The sequence below is a fragment of the Chinchilla lanigera genome, unplaced genomic scaffold, assembly GCF_000276665.1.
Source record: "Chinchilla lanigera isolate Chin_1 unplaced genomic scaffold, ChiLan1.0 scaffold00018, whole genome shotgun sequence".
Classification (NCBI taxonomy): Eukaryota; Metazoa; Chordata; class Mammalia; order Rodentia; family Chinchillidae; genus Chinchilla; species Chinchilla lanigera.
In genome coordinates, this window is record NW_004955419.1 from 10286073 (window position 1) to 10293141 (window position 7069).

At 41.2% G+C, this 7069-nt stretch overlaps 1 pseudogene; it reads left to right on the top strand.

Annotated features, from left to right (window-relative positions):
* LOC102026117 overlaps nt 1-7069 on the top strand; it is a 43847-nt pseudogene that overhangs the window by 29355 nt on the left and 7423 nt on the right.

The window sequence follows — 7069 nt, forward strand, 5'->3', positions numbered from 1 at the left end:
GCTTTGCCGCTGAGCTAAATCCCCAGCCCTGTAATCTTAGTTTTCTGAGGAACCACCACACTGATTTCCACAGTAGTTGCACCAGTCTACATTTCCACCAAAAGTGGAGAAATGTTGCCACAGTCCCTCCAGCATTTGTTATTGATTGATTGCTTATGATTTCTTGATAGCCATTCCTTCTGGAGTGAAATGGAATCTCAGTGTTTTAATTTGTATCACTTGAATGACCAGTGATTTTGCACATTTTCGCATGTACTTATTTACTGCTTGTGTTTCTTCAACTGAGAGGTGTGTGTTCACCTCAAATGACCATTTTTCGATTGGGTCTTTAAACCGAGGGTGTCTGACTTTTTCAATTCTTTCTGTGTTCTAGATACCAGTCCTAAATGTTAGCTGTCTGAAAGACAACTGGTTAAAATTTTTTTCCACTCTGTCTATTGTCTTTTCACTCTATTGGTGAATTTTTTTGCTGTGCAAAAGCTTCTTAATAGGATGAGATCCCAGTTGTTAATTCGTTGTACTATTGGGAACTGAATTTTAGAGTTAAGAACATTACAAAGATCTATTAACTCATGCATTCCATTTCACAGATAAGGGAAGTGATGGCTAGAATCAGGTTCGTGACTTACCTACAAATGTACAAATTGGCATGAACATAAAGAGACCCACAGTTCTTTATTCTATTTTGATCGATGTTCCATTCAATTTCTTCTGAAGGTATCCCGTTCGCCACCCTGATAGCCACTTCCTTCTCACTCTTCTGCTCCCCAAAACTATTGCTAACTGTATAACTAGCACAGTATGTCTAATCCAACCCTGGTTCAAAACGAGGTCTGTGTGACTTTGTTATGTCATGCAGTGCATTCAAGTGTGCTTCAAGTTTCCCTTTTTATTCTTTAACCATAATATCTGCCATATCTATCAAATATCAAGTGGCACTTCAAAGTAGGCAGCAGAAAAGTCCAGCTGATTCACCAAATCCTTACCTGGGGCAAGTGTTCTCTAAGTTTAGTGATACATTTCAGAGAAAGGGTGTCCCATTTGCACTTTGTGGATAATCTTTCCCTTCTCTTATTGTGTTGAAATAATTAAAGGGAAGCAGCTAAGAGTTACCATAGACATTCAGAAGAAGAATATGGGATTTGGGATCTGAACATTTGACTGAGAATTGAAGATAAAATATGCCACATAGTAGTTTGCATATGTAGCCTCAGCTTTTAACCTTCTGTTTTTCCCATGTGCTAGCAGTAGAAAGTTAAAACAAAATTCCCCTTCTTTCTGTTTCCTGTGTGTGAAAATGAGAATGAAAATACTAATTTTTTAAATCATAAATTTGCTTTAGACACACCTGGTGGTAGGCTGGAGTGTGGCAGACAGTATATGAGTCTGTTAGGTTGAGAAGAGCTAATTGTGCACATTTCTTTCCCATTGCACTTTGGAGGTATTTTCTGTGGACATCCGGAAATGTTACAGCTGGGCTTTCCCACCTAAGGAGCTCTTTGTTACACATTTATCAGCACACCTAACCCAATGGTGTTTCCATCAACATATGTCTTCACAAAAGCTGATACTGCCTTTTATATTCTCAGCTGGAAATTTCCTGAGTTGGATTTATCTCTTGATAGGAGATAAGCAAAAGCAAAAAGAATGAAAACCATGGTCATCTACCACTTATTTTTTTTTTTTAAAGAAACAGTTTTTATGATTTAGCATTCACTCACTTTCCATTTATCTCTTGCCAACTACAGTTTAAAGAACTACTACTTTCTTTGTGGGCTTTTTCCAATCAATTCATCTTCTCTGGATATCCATTTTAAGGCCAACAAACCAATGATAACCATGGTAATGAACAGTTTATAAAATGTTCCCAGGCCTTTATTGCTTTTATTATGCACTGCTCTTCTATAAGTGGTAATTTTATTATCCACTTTTGAATTTAAAAAGCTGAGACTATAGTGAGGGTCAGTCAGTACAACTACCAGTGCCTTTAACCTTTCTTCTTTCGCACTGTCTTGAAGTATTCAGTCAAAAATACCCATGCCCTGTGTGTTCGATGCTTTCTTGTTAGGGTCCTTCCCTTCAGACAATAAACAAGCTGAGGTCACATGAGTTCTTTAAAACATTATCCAACTTACACTTACTCACAATTAATCATGAATCTCTGTTTTTCTTTACCAACTAATCCTAATCAGTGTACACTTACCATTGGATATTCTTTTCCTCCCCACTCCCCCCATTCACTCTTTATTTTCTTTTGGGAAGGGAACAGTACTGGAGACTGACTGGTGTCATCTTCAGACCCATGTGGACCCACTTAATACAAGCTCTGCCACTGATTGGTTATTAGAGTGAACACTTTTCCACTAGCCTTAGTAGCTGCCTATCAGGGGAGAGTCACAGAACCCAACTCACAGGGTGGTTGTGAGGATTCCAGGATACATCAGTGCACTTAACAGAATACCTGGAAGTGAGGAAATTTCAGCTATTCTTATTAGAAGTCGTGAAATTTGGCATGTTGGGTTACGCTGATCCTGTACATTATTTTTCATGATATCCCTGGCTTTGTACTCATTTTTTTTCCTTTGCATTGTAGGACTGTTTTCTCCAGGTACTTTACGTATTTATTATGCTTCCCTGTCCCTTCTTGCTTTTTATATGTTGGTGCTCCTTGGTGTCACAGTATGAACCTACTACTCCTGGTACTATGTGTTTGCTCACACTGGCTCCAGGGTTCAGATACAGATGGTGACCACCAGGTAAATGTCTCCTGAGAGACTCCTTCCTTAAACTTCAGACTCATATCTTTACTTACATGATCAACCAAAATTTAAAAACATTAGGATTAAAATAAGATCCATCATCATAATTTAAAGCCTATTCTTGATTTAGTATTTTCGATTGGTAACATAGTTATGTACCCAGTAATGTAAAGTAGATATCTATATATCAGGCCTGATTGTTCTCTGTGATCCTTCTTGACATTACAAATTCTCCACCCAAAGATATATATTTGGGTGAAAGCTCCAAAGATATGTCAACATCACTATTACTGGAACCTATAAATACTGGCTTATTAGGCAAAAGGTCTTTGCAAATATGGTTAAGTTAAGTATTATGAGGTGAAAAGACCATTCTGGACTATTGAGTCCTACCTGTCATCACAAGTTATCATAAAGAGAAAGGCACAAGAAGATTTTATGCACATAGTGCACAGATGGTCCAAATGCAAAGGCAGAGAATGGAATAATGTGACCCAAGTCAGAGACAGCCACCCAAATTTAAGAGAGGCAAGAGGCTAGATGATCCTGTTGACACCTTGCCTTTAAACTGTGCTCCAAAACTGTGACAGGATGGATTCAGCTGTTTTAAATCCCTGAGTTAGTGGTTATGTGTCACAGTGGCCACAGGAAACTAATACAGTCCTCTTCTCTCCATTATCACATTTTATTTGTGTTCTAACTTTCACTTTTTCTCATCTGGAGGATGGTGAATAGCTTTCCTCTCCCTATTTTTAGTATGCTTCCCTCCAGTGTAGGCTCCAACAGATGCAAATTTATAAGATCGCGGCACTTCTCTGCCTAACATATGGTAAGCTCCAATATCTTAAACACAGCACTTTCATTTTTCAGGCCAATGTTTCCACCCTGTCTGCAGCCATACTGCGTCCTTCACTTCATGTCCACCAACACTGACTCTTTATGTCCCTTGTACTCACCTAGTAGCCTCTGTCACTCAATGCCAAGCATCAATTATCTGCTTTTTTCATACTGCTTCCTCCTCCGCCCCTTCCTTGTTACCTTGAACTTAGTCATGTAGTACAAATTTTAATAATTGAGCTTTTTGTTTAATATGCATTGCTTAGCATGCTGTCAGCCTCCCGAAACCAGAAACTACATTTTATTTCTTTTTCTAGCACTTATTTCCCTAATATACCTTATTTACTTTCCAAATTTCCAGTTATTCCTTCAGATTGCATGAAAATAGGTGTTAAACAAAAGTAGATTACTGAAACACTTCCAATCCTAAAAATTGTCTTCTAATTGAACTGTAAAATCTCTTACCATGCTGTCACGATGACTTTAATACTGTCCTAAAGGGTTGTTACACACACATATAAGCTTGCTTTTAGATTTTGTACCTAGTAGTATATCAACAAACTCCCTATCACTATCATTGAACAAACTGTTTCCAATTTTTCAGTCAAATAGTTTATAGAATAGTACTTAGTTCTGGAAACCTTCATCCACTGAAGCTAGAGCTACTCTTTCCCCTACTTCTAACTTATTGTTACACTGTATTTTCTCTCCACTAGGCATTCCTAAGTCTTCTTTCCTTCTTTACACACAGAGAGATCCATAGCTATGCATATGGACATGCACAGATATTGGTAGAGATATGCAGAGATCTATAGCCATACATAAATATAGACACGCATTTGCATGTATATTTATAGGAACGCAAATATCCATCCCTACATGTCTACACATAGATATTTATGTGTGTATATGCATTCATATAGTTGTTGTGTGTATAGCATTGAGTCAAAATGTAGAAAAAATCCTTTGGAAAAGTACAATAATAAGCACAATTCTATATCACACAATTTCAAATTGGAAGAGAGCTGAGCAATGAGTAGGCCACCCCTTCACTTAACAGATGGAAAAATGCAACTCGGTGAAGGGACTGATTTGCCTGTTGCTGCTCAGTGAAATCAGAGCACAATTGAGAGGAGAATGAGGGTGCACAGACAAGGGCTATGTGCCACCCTCTTTCCCCTCCATGACGCTCACACACAAGCTTTTGCTCTGATGGTCTCTGGAAATATCTCTACTCCAATGCTTAAGATTCTAGATGATTTATTGTCATTCTGGTACCTTCTGGTAACCTTTGATCTGCATCATCCTTGCCATTTCCCAAAAGAAATTTTAAAATTTCACTCTTCAGAAAGAAAGACCCATGAACCAGGGGCCTAAGTCAGAGGTGACTCTTCGACGAGTATAATAATAATAAGATGTACCCATGGGACAAAGATTTGAAACTTGTAATGATAACTAGAGAAGTATATTCAAAAAACGTTTAACATAATTTTGAAAGCAATGAAATATTTTATTTTTGCTTAGCTTTTTCTCTTAGAAAAAGAAGGGAAAGTCACTGGAAAGACAGACAGTTGGGCCATAATTCTTCCTTGGGGAGATTATAGCTGTCTAAGTCTGGGTCGGTTTCTCTGCAAGTATGAAGATGTGTCAGACTACGCTATGAGTCACTGTTCTCCACTCCAACAGTTTCAGAGCCCTTGGGAAGCCATCTGTGAAGCCAGTTATGATGGACCAGATAATGAACAATTTCCTGAATTCTATCACCACAACTAAATCGTTATGTCTGTGATGTATCAATTCTCCATGTTGGAGTCTTTGTTTTTTCAGATGCTTCAGGACTTTTATTATATAATTTCAAGATCCAAGCATGGACATCAACTCAGAGGAGGACCAAGGCCAGCAGCCTCTGTAGCAGAGCTTGCAGATGCAGTCCCAGCGGTGCAGGCAGCCAGGAGGCTGCGAACTAGCACAGCTTAGATGTTCCCCTCACCCCCACACCCGTACCTGTAGCCAACAGCATCCCATGGGTCCTGGAGCAGACCTTGTGTTTACAGCAGCAGCATCTGCAGTAGATCCAGCTAATGGAGCAAACCCCCATCTGGGTGAATCTGTGGGCCACGCCCACCCTCCACTCAGGTGTGGCAGGTCCTGATACCCTGGAAACCTTGGGCAGCCATGTCCCACCAAGTGTGTGTCAGCCTAGCCTTGCTCAGTCAAAAGGCCAGAAGCCAAGGTCTTTCTCTGGATGCCCTAAAACAAGACAAGCTATCTCATCCCAACATCCCTCCCACCCACAGCTCCCTGTCCACAGGGCTGGTGCTCTTTGCTCTGAAGCTGGATGGGACTTGAGTGTCCCCTAATGACATGTCTCACCTTGCTGTTTTGCCACTGAGATCCTGGACTCTGTGGTCTTCCACAGCCCTTTCTCTACTGTGGCACAAGACCCACTCAAGAAGGGAAAGTTAAGCCACCCAATGTTTCTGTGGTGGATGTCAAACCTCAAAATGAGGTGGTCCTCTACAAACACAAATGTAAGTGCTATAGCAAGGTTTTGCGGGCTGATGGCTCCTTCTAGATCCATTTTCACTCTCATCCTGGAGAGAGATCCTTGACATGCTCTGCCTATGGTCATTGCTTCACTACTAATGTCAACTTCAAGGTGCACTTTCACCATCACCCCCAGGTGAACACAAACCTCCAACTGTTTGCTGAATTCCAGGACAAAGTAGTGGCAGGCAGTGGCATCCTCTATGCAGTCTCTGTCTCTGTCCCCATAGATGAATCAAGTCTCTCTTCTGTTCTTCTAACAGGGACCCCTCCCATAGGGTTACCCTCAGGGACTAGCTCCAAGGGCCTCATGGATGGCCTGCTGCTGCCCAGTGACCTGCAGCATGGCCCTTTCCCAGAAAGAGAGGATGCATCCACACTACCTGGAGTGGGGACCAATCATAACCCCCAAATGTTGCTGGCTTCCAGATGAGTAGGCCCCAGATCCAGGGTCAGAGACCTTGCAATTGCAGCAGCTCATGGAGAACATAGACAAGGCCACCACCATCTCTAATTAACATGTCATTTGCCACCGAGTCTTAGATTGCCAGAACTCCCTCAAGGTGCATTACCACACCCACACCAGACGGAGGTTATTCCAGTGTAAGATCTGGGGCTGAGCTTGTACCACGAAAGGCGACTTGAAGACACATTCAGGGTCCACCGAACCAACACATCCATGAGAATGTGGCATTCATGCCCCATCTGCCAGAAGTTCACCAACACAGTCATGCTGCAGCATCGTATTCACATGCACATGGGCAGCCAGGTCCCCAATATGCCCCTGCTAGACAGTCCCTGCAACTCTACAGGTCCCCAGTTGTTATGGTTGAAACATTGTGTCAACTTGGGGAGTCTAGAGGTTTGGCTAAGTGACTCAGCAGGAAGCCAGGGTGCTTACTTTGTATACATCCTGAGCCTGTGGA